The sequence below is a fragment of the Schistocerca nitens genome, chromosome 3, assembly GCF_023898315.1.
Source record: "Schistocerca nitens isolate TAMUIC-IGC-003100 chromosome 3, iqSchNite1.1, whole genome shotgun sequence".
Classification (NCBI taxonomy): Eukaryota; Metazoa; Arthropoda; class Insecta; order Orthoptera; family Acrididae; genus Schistocerca; species Schistocerca nitens.
Window position 1 is genome coordinate 469,635,912 of NC_064616.1, and position 12,892 is coordinate 469,648,803.

Below are 12,892 nucleotides of genomic sequence, written 5' to 3' on the forward strand. Positions count from 1 at the left end.
TCAAACCAAACTCGTCGCTATGGTTTTGATGTCAGCTGATAGTGTATGTTTTGTAACATTGTGAAATACTACGTGAACATATCGTGTGCGGAGACTGGTAGAAAAAAAGGAATGAACAGTGTAGTACCAGCCTTTTACATTATTAAATAACGTCTTTGTAAAACAGTATTGTACAATATGGATAAACCGAATGAAGTAGTGTTGTTTATAACAGAGAGGCCTTGAATTCGGAAGGATAAATGCTCCAGTCTTCATCCAGTCGTTCTGGTTTGAGTTTTCCTTGGTTTCCCCAAATTACTTAAGGCAAATATCGCAGTGGTTGCTACTATAAGGCCACGACAGACTACCTGTCCCATCCTCGTCAAATTAGACCTGTAAGTATGTAAATGCCTGTATATATGAATTACACTACTTTGTTGTTCCTAAACTGAAATACTATGGTATATCCAGTACCCTTGCCAAAGCGATCCAAGGTTTAATAAAGCTACTACTGCTGCTACTGTTACTTCTACTACTACCCTACTACTACTAAGACACGTCATTACGATGACATGTGAACAAAGATTTGTGAGTGGTTAAGTCATTTTTAATTTCGGCGGGAATCCATCGTTCTCAAAATTCGCTCCATATTTAACACACTTATAAATATATAAAATCGTAAGGTAAACCCATAACGCTGTATTATAAATACGGTTATTACGGTTATTTTGGTACATATTGTATACCTGTATAGTACATAAACTACGAAAACCACAAGAGTGTGCATAACGTAATCCTTGCATCAAGTGTCAACTTGATACGCGTAATAGTTTTATTTTTAGCCCTTCTTAAATAGTGGTGCCATGTTTCGTCGACATAGAACAACGGAATATAGTATTCCCGGAATTTTTTTCGTTTTGTAAGATTCATCGCCAATGGAAATTTATCCGAAACTGATGGCGTCTTATAATTAATCTGCTCCTTCAGTTTTACCAGTTAATAAATATAAAGCGGAATTTAAACTTCCCGTATTTCTTTTGGAAATTATCCACGTAACAAAACGTCCCTAAAATCTAGACACTAATGACAACAATGGGAAAAGGTGACAAGCAGCATTTACCGATTCGCGCCACAAGCACACTACAGGAAATATTACGCACATTTTCGTGGATTATTAACAATGAGAAAGCTTTGCACATAATAGATGCCACATTTGTAGAACGCTCACCAAAAGGAAATGCAAAAGCGAAGTTCTCAAGAATTTTTGGAGGATTTTAATAAGATTACAGAAAAAACAAAGCACTGGGTAGAGCGTGTGTCATTGTTTGAGATTCCAGGCATCGACTATGGTGCTTCTAGCGCGTGTTGTTCGCCAAAGCGTAAAGAATGGTAGAAGATTAGATCCAGCAGCTCGATGCAAGATCGTGTAAGCTATACATATTTACCGTTATATATGATTTTCCTTTCCTTAAGTAGAAGGATTTTCGATTAAAAGTAAGATGAAATAAGTTACTTGTTTTCTACGTTTACATGTGTTCAAGTATCTCATAGAAGACTCAATAGCACATAAATTGGTACAAACCTTTCGAAAAGGGTCGTAACGACTCTGAAGTACCCGTAATAATTGTAGTTCCAGCACATCAACCGCCGATGTAAACCTGGAAAAAAGAATGTTGTTTCTGAAAATCACAGACTTACCATTATAGAATATAAAATCTGTAGCAAATTTAAATTTGTGTCAGAACTGGTTCCTACTCGGATAACTCAAGTGAGTAAGCAATACCGGCAACTGTTTGATTAACTTCCAGTTCGTCAAGGGTCTAAAACCTGCTATTAATGTATTTAGTATACACGGGTACCAAAAATGGTTCAAATGGCTCTGAGCACTATGGGACTTAACATCTGAGGTCATCAGTCCCCTAGAACTTAGAAATACTTAAACCTAACTAACCTAAGGACATCACACACATCCATGCGCGAGGCAGGATTCGAACCTGCGACGGTAGCGGTCGCGCGGTTCCAGACTGTAGCGCCTAGAACCGCTCGGCCACCCAGGCCGGCAACACGGGTACCCAGGAAAGTAAGTGAAACATGCCATCCTACGCTAAGACAATTGCGCTACAGGAGATAGGCATTGTAGAAGACAGTACATGTTCTAGTTTCTGAAGACAAAGTTTTGCTGCGTTTTGGATAACAGGTACGAGTACATCACAGCACGTGAGTGAAATGGCGCGGCAAATGGAAATGTCTTCCGAAGTTGAAGAACGCGGGACAGTAAGATTCTTCTGAATAAAACGTCCGAATTGAAAACCGATTCAACGTGAAATTCTGGTGGTGTATGGACCAAACGCAGTGTCCAGTCCAGCCGTAATGAAATGGTGCCAACAATTTGATCAAGGCGCACAGACATCGACCACAGACGACAATTTCTAGGCAGTCGAGGAGCTGATTCACAACAATAGAAGAGTTTCCGAAGCTGAGAACCTTCTCACAGCGGTTCTAGAATGGCTCCGTGACCAACGGGCTGATTTCTATCATCTAGGAATTGACCCATTGCTAAAATGTTTTGACCGTTGTTTACTGAGACTTGGTGACTACAGTGAAAACTAGTATCGTGTATGTGTTACATTTAGAAGTGTACTGTGACATTCAGTAAACGTTACATAGCCTGCCGTAATAATGTGTAACTTACCTTTTGAACTCTTCTCCTACATTTATCTGCAAGTAATTGTAATGACTCGAAATTTTTCAAAGTCTCTCACTAATCGGACGTTCAATTATAATTAGAATATTAAATGTTACATAGATATGTAGTATCATATGCACTGATCGTCGAAAAAAGAGCTGCACACAGTGGTACCCGTTCGATCCAAAGCCAATGGGTGGACTTTTCCATTGTCGGGCGCGCAGTCGGGGAGCGTGACGTCGTGTCCATCAGTTGATATAAAAGAGCCCAAACGGCAGTGTCAGTACGACAACGGGCAGCGACACTAGAGCATTACCTGCAAGCGCCTGATGCCCAGACGACACGTTCGACAGCTTGTTGCCCAGCTAGACGGGTTCGATAGGGGCGGCATCGTGGGGCTATGGGAGGCTGGATGGTCCTATCGTGGCATTGCGCGCCACATCGCTCGTACGGACTCCAACATTGCCCGCTGTTGGCGGCGATGGATATAGCAAAGCACGCATGCACGACATAAAGGGTCTGGCCGTCCGACGTGCACCACAAGGAGGGAGGATCGACGGATTGTCCGCCACGCGCGGACAAATGCAACGGCAACGACATGATACGCACAGTTTGATCAAATCTGTGAAGATTAACCTGTGTAGATTTGAACTGAAAATTTTGAAATTTTAGCATGTTGTAGAGTCAAGAAGTTACCGATGTGTTGTGGCTTTCAACTTAAGTACTTCAGCCGCAAGCCACATTAGTATGCATCTCGCAGACACGCAGATGTTCGCATCATGTTTTTCAAAACTTCTATTAGTTTTATCTTGTCAGATAGGGTGATACATTTTACTGGGCTCTACTCAGGAAATTCTTTAAAGAATTGAACAGCTCCAAACTTGTTATTAATTTACAAATGAGTTAAAGCGTTAACTATTTGACGTTAAGCAAATAATTAAAAAATGGATGAATATAGTCTGGGTAATTTGCGCTTGGTTTTAAGCAAGAGCAAGTGTTTCACGCATCTCAATTTTTATGACGTCATATCTCCTTAACTACACTCCTGGAAATTGAAATAAGAACACCGTGAATTCATTGTCCCAGGAAGAGGAATCTTTATTGACACATTCCTGGGGTCAGATACATCACATGATCACACTGACAGAACCACAGGCACATAGACACAGGCAACAGAGCATGCACAATGTCGGCACTAGTACAGTGTATATCCACCTTTCGCAGCAATGCAGGCTGCTATTCTCCCATGGAGACGATCGTAGAGATGCTGGATGTAGTCCTGTGGAACGGCTTGCCATGCCATTTCCACCTGGCGCCTCAGTTGGACCAGCGTTCGTGCTGGACGTGCAGACCGCGTGAGACGACGCTTCATCCAGTCCCAAACATGCTCAATGGGGGACAGATCCGGAGATCTTGCTGGCCAGGGTAGTTGACTTACACCTTCTAGAGCACGTTGGGTGGCACGGGATACATGCGGACGTGCATTGTCCTGTTGGAACAGCAAGTTCCCTTGCCGGTCTAGGAATGGTAGAACGATGGGTTCGATGACGGTTTGGATGTACCGTGCACTATTCAGTGTCCCCTCGACGATCACCAGTGGTGTACGGCCAGTGTAGGAGATCGCTCCCCACACCATGATGCCGGGTGTTGGCCCTGTGTGCCTCGGTCGTATGCAGTCCTGATTGTGGCGCTCACCTGCACGGCGCCAAACACGCATACGACCATCATTGGCACCAAGGCAGAAGCGACTCTCATCGCTGAAGACGACACGTCTCCATTCGTCCCTCCATTCACGCCTGTCGCGACACCACTGGAGGCGGGCTGCACGATGTTGGGGCGTGAGCGGAAGACGGCCTAACGGTGTGCGGGACCGTAGCCCAGCTTCATGGAGACGGTTGCGAATGGTCCTCGCCGATACCCCAGGAGCAACAGTGTCCCTAATTTGCTGGGAAGTGGCGGTGCGGTCCCCTACGGCACTGCATAGGATCCTACGGTCTTGGCGTGCATCCGTGCGTCGCTGCGGTCCGGTCCCAGGTCGACGGGCACGTGCACCTTCCGCCGACCACTGGCGACAACATCGATGTACTGTGGAGACCTCACGCCCCACGTGTTGAGCAATTCGGCGGTACGTCCACCCGGCCTCCCGCATGCCCACTATACGTCCTCGCTCAAAGTCCGTCAACTGCACATACGGTTCACGTCCACGCTGTCGCGGCATGCTACCAGTGTTAAAGACTGCGATGGAGCTCCGTATGCCACGGCAAACTGGATGACACTGACGGCGGCGGTGCACAAATGCTGCGCAGCTAGGGCCATTCCACGGCCAACACCGCGGTTCCTGGTGTGTCCGCTGTGCCGTGCGTGTGATCATTGCTTGTACAGCCCTCTCGCAGTGTCCGGAGCAAGTATGGTGGGTCTGACACACCGGTGTCAATGTGTTCTTTTTTCCATTTCCAGGAGTGTATGTGTCGTACAATCATATAATTTTATAGACACATTCAGTGGTATATGTGTATACTATCTGAAACCTGTACTGAGAATAGAGTCAGTAGTAAAGAAGTGATAAATTAAAACATCGTGTCTGATGCTGAAGTTTTACTGTATGTGCTGTGTTGGCAGAAGAGCCAACACCGTATTGCTAGAGGAGGCCGAAATGCACGCGTTTAATTACACGCAGACTGGCGTGAGGTCTGGAACAGGTCAGAGAAATGAGAACTTAGAAAAACGGACGCAGTTGCTGTAATACTTAACTTTAATCCATAATTGGAGTACATCGCTCTTGACGGTACATTAATATGCTCAATATAAACTGGTAATGGCTAGGTCGTAGCAAATGACGTAGCTGAAGGCTATGCTAACTATCGTCTCGGCAAATGGGAGCGTATTTGTCAGTGTAGCATCGCTAGCAAAGTCGGCTGTACAACTGGGGCGAGTGCCAGGACGTCTCTCTAGACCTGCCGTGTGGTGGCGCTCGGTCTGCAATCACTGACAGTGGCGACACGCGGGTCCGACGTATACTAACGGACCGCGGCCGATTTAAAGGCTACCACCTAGCAAGTGTGGTGTCTGGCGGTGACACCACAGTATGAACAGAGAAAATGTAGCAAACAATATACTTTCTTCCTTTGACCGATCTGTGGTCGGTATCAGCGAGAGAATGTCACGTAAAAGTTTTAAATTATGTTTAAAGTTTCTTGCAAGTCTCTATATGCAGTCATTCTCAAATAATGGATGAATGAAGTCCAGGTATTTGCGCGCCATCAGTTACGCTGCCTCAAGAAAACCACAGTTTCTAACTCAAATACTTGTTTTCTTGTGTTAAACTTTTAACATAAGCTTATACCCCTTAATGAGTAGATTGTGGTGGCATTTTAAATATTTAAATTCGGTCAATAATTACGAAAATATTGAAAATTAAATTTTTGTTGCCCCCGTAAGCCGTTAGACGAGCAGCCTGCAACTGGTAACGGTTTCCGGGTTTCGGTGTAGTCGCTGGTAATGTAGATTATCTAATGACTGAAAAGTCACAAACTGAAATGCAAGGATCAGTTATAATGATCAAAAAGGTATATAACTGATGGAGTCAGCTGCTGCCACAACACAGGTTGAAATATGCTGAAGTTAAGCCACTGTATAAGAAGGGAGATAAAGAAATAGTATCAGATCTCAGCCCAATTTCACTTTTACCAGCATTCTCAAAAATTTTAGAAAAAATAATGTACAATCGGCTTTGTAACCATCTTATCTCAAAGAACATACTATCAAAATCACAGTTCGGATTTCTAAATGGTTCTGATATTGAGAAGGCTATCTACACTTACAATGAAAATGTGCTTAATTCATTAGACAAAAAATTGCAGGCAACTGGTACATTTTGTGATCTGTCAAAGGCATTTGACTGTGTAAATCACAATATCCCTTTAAGTAAATTAGAATATTATAGTGTAACAGAAAATGCTGCAAAATGGTTCAAATCTTATATCTCTGGCCGGAAACAAAGGGTGTTATTAGGAAACAGACATTTATTAAGCTATCAGGCATCATCCAACTGGGAACTATTTACATGTGGGGTCCCACAAGGTTCCATTTTAGGGCCCTTACTTTTTCTTGTGTATGTCAATGACCTTTCATCAGTAACATTACCAGATGCCAAGTTCGTTTTGTTTGCCGATAATACAAACATTGCAATATATAGCAAATCAAGTGCAGTCTTAGAAAGATCGGCTAATAAAATATTTGTGGACATTAATCACTGGTTCCTAGCCAATTCTTCGTCACTGAACTTTGAAAAAACACACTACATGCAGTTCAGAACTTGAAAGGGGTGTCCCACGAGTATATGCCTAACATACGACGACAAGCAGACAGAAGAAGTGGATAGTGTTAAATTATTGGGATTACAGCTTGATAATAAACTCAACTGGGAGGAGTACACCACATAACTGCTGAAGCCTCTTGACAAATCTCTATTTGCAATGCGAATTGTGTCAGACATAGGGGATGTAAAAATGAAAAAGCTCGCATACTGTGCTTACTTTCATTCCATAATGTCATTTGGGATTATTTTTTGGGGCAATTCATCAAGCCAAGCTAAAGTTTTCCGGGCACAACAACGTGCAGTAAGAGTTATATGTAGTGTGAACTCAAGAACATCCTGCAGAAACCTGTTCAGGGAACTAGGGATACTAACCACTGCTTCCCAATGTGTTTATTCCTTAATAAAATTTGTCATCAAAAATATATAACTTTTTCAAACCAACAGCTCAATTCATGGAATCAATACTAGAAATAAGAATAATCTTCACAAGGATTTAGAGTCACTTACTCTTGTACAAAAAGGTGTGCATTATTCAGGAACACACATTTTCAATAACTTGCCAGCAGCCATAAAAAACTTAACAACCAATGAAATTCAGTTTAAGAGAAGCCTAAAGGATTTATTGGTGGCCAACTCATTATACTCCATTAATGAATTTCTCAGTAGATTCAACTGATTTGTATATGTAAGTACAATATAACCTCTGCACAATTTCAGTGCAGTAATGTGTTCATTGTACATAAGTGTGTGTGTGCGTGCGTGTGTGTGTGTGTGTGTGTGTGTGTGTGTGTGTGTGTGTGTGTAAGTACGATCTAACTTCTGCACCATTTCAGTGCAGCAATGTGTTCATTGTAAATAAGTATTATAGTAGTTCTATTACATGTTTATTACCTTGTAAATAAAAAAACGTTTTTATTTTAAATTCAGTGCATTAGTATTTGTAAAATGATTCTTTCATAGAGCGTTCATTAAAAAAATGACGATCATTCCACTTGGGATCTGTGGAATGGTATATTAGCTTATTTGTTTGAGTTGTAAATATTTGCCAGGTATTATTGTTTTTCTGACATGTTCTACATCCTGGAGGACCTCCTCACACCGGATCAATTGCAATGAAAGTAAATCTAATCTAATCTAATCTTCCCACAGCAGGGTGATCCAAACGCCGATCATTTCGGTCCACGAAGTCTGCCCCCGTGGAACTCTTGATACCACACATTTTTCTGCACCAAACGTCGGGCGAGACAGACTTAAAAGTAGTTATCGAACAGCTCCAACCCCAGATCCCAACAGAGGCAAGCTTAGAAGACGTAACGAATCTGGGATACAAGCCAGTGTTTCAATATAAACACAGACACAGGGATACAAAACAGCTGATAGCCTTCCCCACCTATCCAGCAACTCTCCCAACGATAGACAATAAGAGAAAATGAACTGAGAACCCTCCCTTCTGCACACTAGAGTGGTAATAGAAGCATAGAAAGACAGGGAAGCCGAACGTCAGTGCCGAAACTTTCATGTATTCGGACGCACCACGAACTACCGCTACATGCAACCACTGTGTGTGAAATGCTCAGATCAACACCGCTGAAAAGATACTAAGAGAGCACTAAGCGAAATATCCACTAGTCACAAGGGCAAAGAGGCACACCTAGCATCATGGAAGGAGGGTGGGTTCCACCAGAAAAACGTATAACCCCACAAAGCACCACATTCCAAAACAGGAGGAAAACCACAACAGATGCAGCCAGCATAAACAAATCCCTCAGACCCAGCAGCCTTACCGCCACTAAACGCCAATAGACTGAAACACCTGGACATGGAAACTGAGATAATAAGACAACAATGGGACAAGAATCCGACAGAAACTATACACCCATGACGCCAACGCCTCAGACGGATGCAGAATCTGTCACAGGCTCGCCCCAGACATCAAACCAGGGCATCTCACATATAAGCGGCCCGCTGGGCGCAGTAGTATGAGAAGAGTACACTGGACTTATTAAATTAAGCTCAGCTGTTCTCAACACTAATCGAAGTAGCCGAAAAATTGAAAAGCACAACCAACAAGACAACCAAGGCAGCATATCTGCTAGAAGGAATACTAAAAGACATGATTTAACGTGGCATACCCGAGTCCCAAACGGGCCACTTACCTTTTCTATACGGAACGCAAATTGTACAAAAAAGAATAAAATATAAATACAACCATTCATCTCTGGAGAAAAGTCAACATTTTACTAGGAGCTAGAACCCACCTGACCCCCGCTCTACTATACCCGATTTAGAAATGTAACGAACTGTAGAACAGACAGACCGAAGTCAAAGGTACAACGGTGTTCATTAGGAACTCAGTTGTCAATGACGCTGTTGAATAGCTAGTCTTGTGGCACATTGAAGCCACACAGTAAACATAAATACAGGAGGCAGTGTAGTGGCGGTTGGGTTGGCTTACCTAGTCCCAAACAGATATACAAGAGGAGGACGTAATAAAATCACTCTCAGACACACACGAAAGTACTGCTGGCTGGTAATCAGAATACAAAGCATCCAGCGTGTAGCTTCGCACCACAAACCCAAAGCAAGAGAACCTATTACAGGGATGGAAGACGTAATGCAACTTGTTGTTGGGGACCATGTGTTCGCAGCTCACTGGCCAGGCTTGTTAGAAGCGGTCCTAACGAAAAATATATCAAAAGACACTGCTATAGAAACCTTAAATGCTTTATGCACAGATCACAACAATGTACTAATGCAAACGCGAAGAGTTCGCCAACAATCAGATTACCCGAGACCAGATAACATTAGAAACTGGGACCAATACAAGAGACACGGAACAAATTGCATCCGGCCAGACGCTGACTTCTCCATGATGGCAAAAGTTGACAAAGAAATAAACAACATCACAAAAGACAATTCAGACCAACATAAGCAACGCTACCACATAGATGCCAAAAGAAAAAAAAATGGTTCTGAGCACTATGGGACATAACATCTGTGGTCGTCAGTCCCCTAGAACTTAGAACTACTTAAACGCGGTTCCAGACTGAAGCGCCTCGAACCGCACGGCCACATCGGCCGGCCGCCAAAAGAAAACAACTGACAAGAACTACCCCATTAACTAAGGAAACTACGTCAGTAAAAAAATAAACAAAAAAATAAAAAACAGGACCATGAACTGCTGACAAAGAACTGGAGACCTTCAAAGACAGACGAGAAACAATTCCACTATCGCCAGTACTACAAATCGCCTCAGAGAACAGCGTTCAGAACAGTGGGAGGACACGATGGCCGAAATCAATCTCCAAATACCCGCCGCATAGCGCATTCTCAAGGCCTTTAAGAATGAACGCCATCCCAAGAGAGCCTCAGAAGAGACACGGGGCACAATCTGCGGCGCTTTGTCTCAGGCCGAATCCTTGTGAAAACTTTCAAGGAGCAGAAACTCTTCCACGAATTGCCGACCCCACACACTGAGAAAGAGAAAACGAGAATCTTATCACTCAAGTAGTTGCAGTGCTGAGAACTGCAACTCTCGAGGAAACCATTAGTACTACTAACACAAATAATTAATAACTATATAATACTATGACATTTCCCAAGCACCTGGAAAGAAGCGAAGCTGATAAAGATCGCCAAAACAGGAAAGGATTTAAAAATACCAGCGAACGACCGCCCTATTAACCTACTCAGTACGATGGGAAACTGGGACATATCTTCGAGCGAGTACTGTTACGCAGGATGGAACGATTCCTCTTCGAAGATCGTACCACCAGGCCCGAGCAGTTCGCCTTTCAAAAGAAAGTGTAACTGTATTGCATGTGTTGCGACAGATTGAGCACATATCTCGAAATACAAACTTCTCTAACTCGGCTGCAGCAGTGTCACTGGACTGGGAGAATATCTAAGACAAGTTGTGGCGCGGAAACGTTGGTCATACGGTAAGTTCAGACCTCAGTACCAGACATATGCGGTTCGGTTATCACACCGACTTTATTTAACATACCCGCAAATGATATCCTCCTAGCACCAAAGTACACAAGGACCCGTTCGTCGATGACATAGCATTCTACAGTAGCGGGAGGCGCCAACAAACTACCACCAGGCGTCTTCGAAGACAACTGGACGAAGTCGAAAAGTGGAGCAGGGACAAGATGACGCTGGACGCCACAAAAAAACTGCAGTGTATTTTACAAGAAATAAACCGATCCTGGAGGAAAGACTCGAAGTAAACGCCCAAGAAGGGCCATGGTGGAAGGACGTCAAGTACCTGGGTGTTACTTTGGACAACAAACTGATTTTCAAAACTCATCTACAAGACAAACAAAAAAAGGAGTAGCAATAGCCAAAACACCGACTCCCTTACTCATAAGCAAAGATCTCACCACCGAAACCAAAAGAGCACACTGCAAAACCACAGCCTTGCTTGCAGTGACATATGGCTGCACCTTCTAGCGGACCGCAAGTAACACAAGTATCAAAGCTTTGCAAGTAACGCTGAACGAGGTCCTGAGGTGGATACTGAATGCCCCAACGTGGACCAGAATTACTGAACTACACGAAACCTTAGGAATGGACACCATAAAAGATACAGTTCAAAAATTTGCCACCGAAAACTATAATAAGCTCGACCTACTCAGGGAAAATACCAAACATCTAGAAAATGTACGATAACACACCAGTAAGATTGGCACAAATAGAGAGTACCAAGATTACTGGTAGAAAATCCGCAGTAAACAGGCGAAACAAAAGACAAAATAGGTATCCGCAGCAGAAAGGCAAAACGGAGACAAACTAGCATACCAACAGAGACAGGTAACTAATAAATCAAAAGTGAAAAAGCAAATCAAGATGATAACGACACCAAAAGAGGATGACTGGCAACCATTATGGATGAATCAAATCAAACCTCGTCCTAAAAACCAAATAAATTGTGACCCAACATTAAATCCAAATACAAGACAATCGTACACATCAAATCGGCGAAGCCCGTGGCACTGCCACGAATAATGGGACAAAAAAAGAGAAACACCAGGTAGGGAGTCATGCGTGTTAGCGTGTAAGTAGACTGTTTAGGTTGTTATGTTGGTAACGTCACGAAGTGCTCTGTATGAAAATCACTGACTGCGCTGTGTGCAGTCTGTGGCTGGTTGGACTCATTGTTGGATTATTTGCTAGTGTAGTGTTGGGCAGCTGGATGTGAACAGCGCGTAGCGTTGGGCAGTTGGAGGTGAGCTGCCAGCAGTGGTTGATGTGGAGAGAGAGATGCCAGAGTTTTGAGCGGACGATCTCGTCGTGTGTCCGTCAGAAAAATGAAATTTGTTTAGTTGGATGTCAAAAAATTATATATTTATTATGACTTTTGGACGCTATTAAGGTAAATACATTGTTTGTTCTCTATCAAATCTTTCATTTGCTAACTATGCCTATCAGTAGTTAGTGCCTTCAGTAGTTTGAATCTTTTATTTACCTGGCAGTCCTGGCGCTCGCTGTATTGCAGTACTTCGAGTAACGAAGATTTTTGTGAGGTAAGTGATTAATGAAAGGTATAGGTTATTGTTGTTCTTCCCCCATGAACCATGGACCTTGCCGTTGGTGGGGAGGCTTGCGTGCCTCAGCGATACAGATGGCCGTACCGTAGGTGCAACCACAAAGGAGGGGTATCTGTTGAGAGGCCAGACAAACTTGTGGCTCCTGAAGAGGGGCAGCAGCCTTTTCAGTAGTTGCAGGGGCAACAGTCTGGATAATTGACTGATCTGGCCTTGTAACATTAACCAAAACGGCCTTGCTGTGCTGGTACTGCGAACGGCTGAAAGCAAGGGGAAACTACAGCCGTAATTTTTCCCGAGGGCATGCAGCTTTACTGTATGATTAAATGATGATGGCGTCCTCTTGGGTAAAATATTCCG

At 43.4% G+C, this 12,892-nt stretch overlaps 1 protein-coding gene across 2 annotated transcripts in view; it reads right to left on the reverse strand.

Annotated features, from left to right (window-relative positions):
• Positions 1-12,892, reverse strand: part of LOC126249625 (1-acyl-sn-glycerol-3-phosphate acyltransferase alpha) — a 716,534-nt gene that overhangs the window by 267,759 nt on the left and 435,883 nt on the right. For both annotated transcript variants that reach the window (XM_049951298.1, XM_049951297.1), the window contains one exon: positions 1,562-1,637. The gene's annotated coding sequence lies outside the window, so the exon portion shown is untranslated. The remainder of the gene's footprint in view (positions 1-1,561; positions 1,638-12,892) is intronic.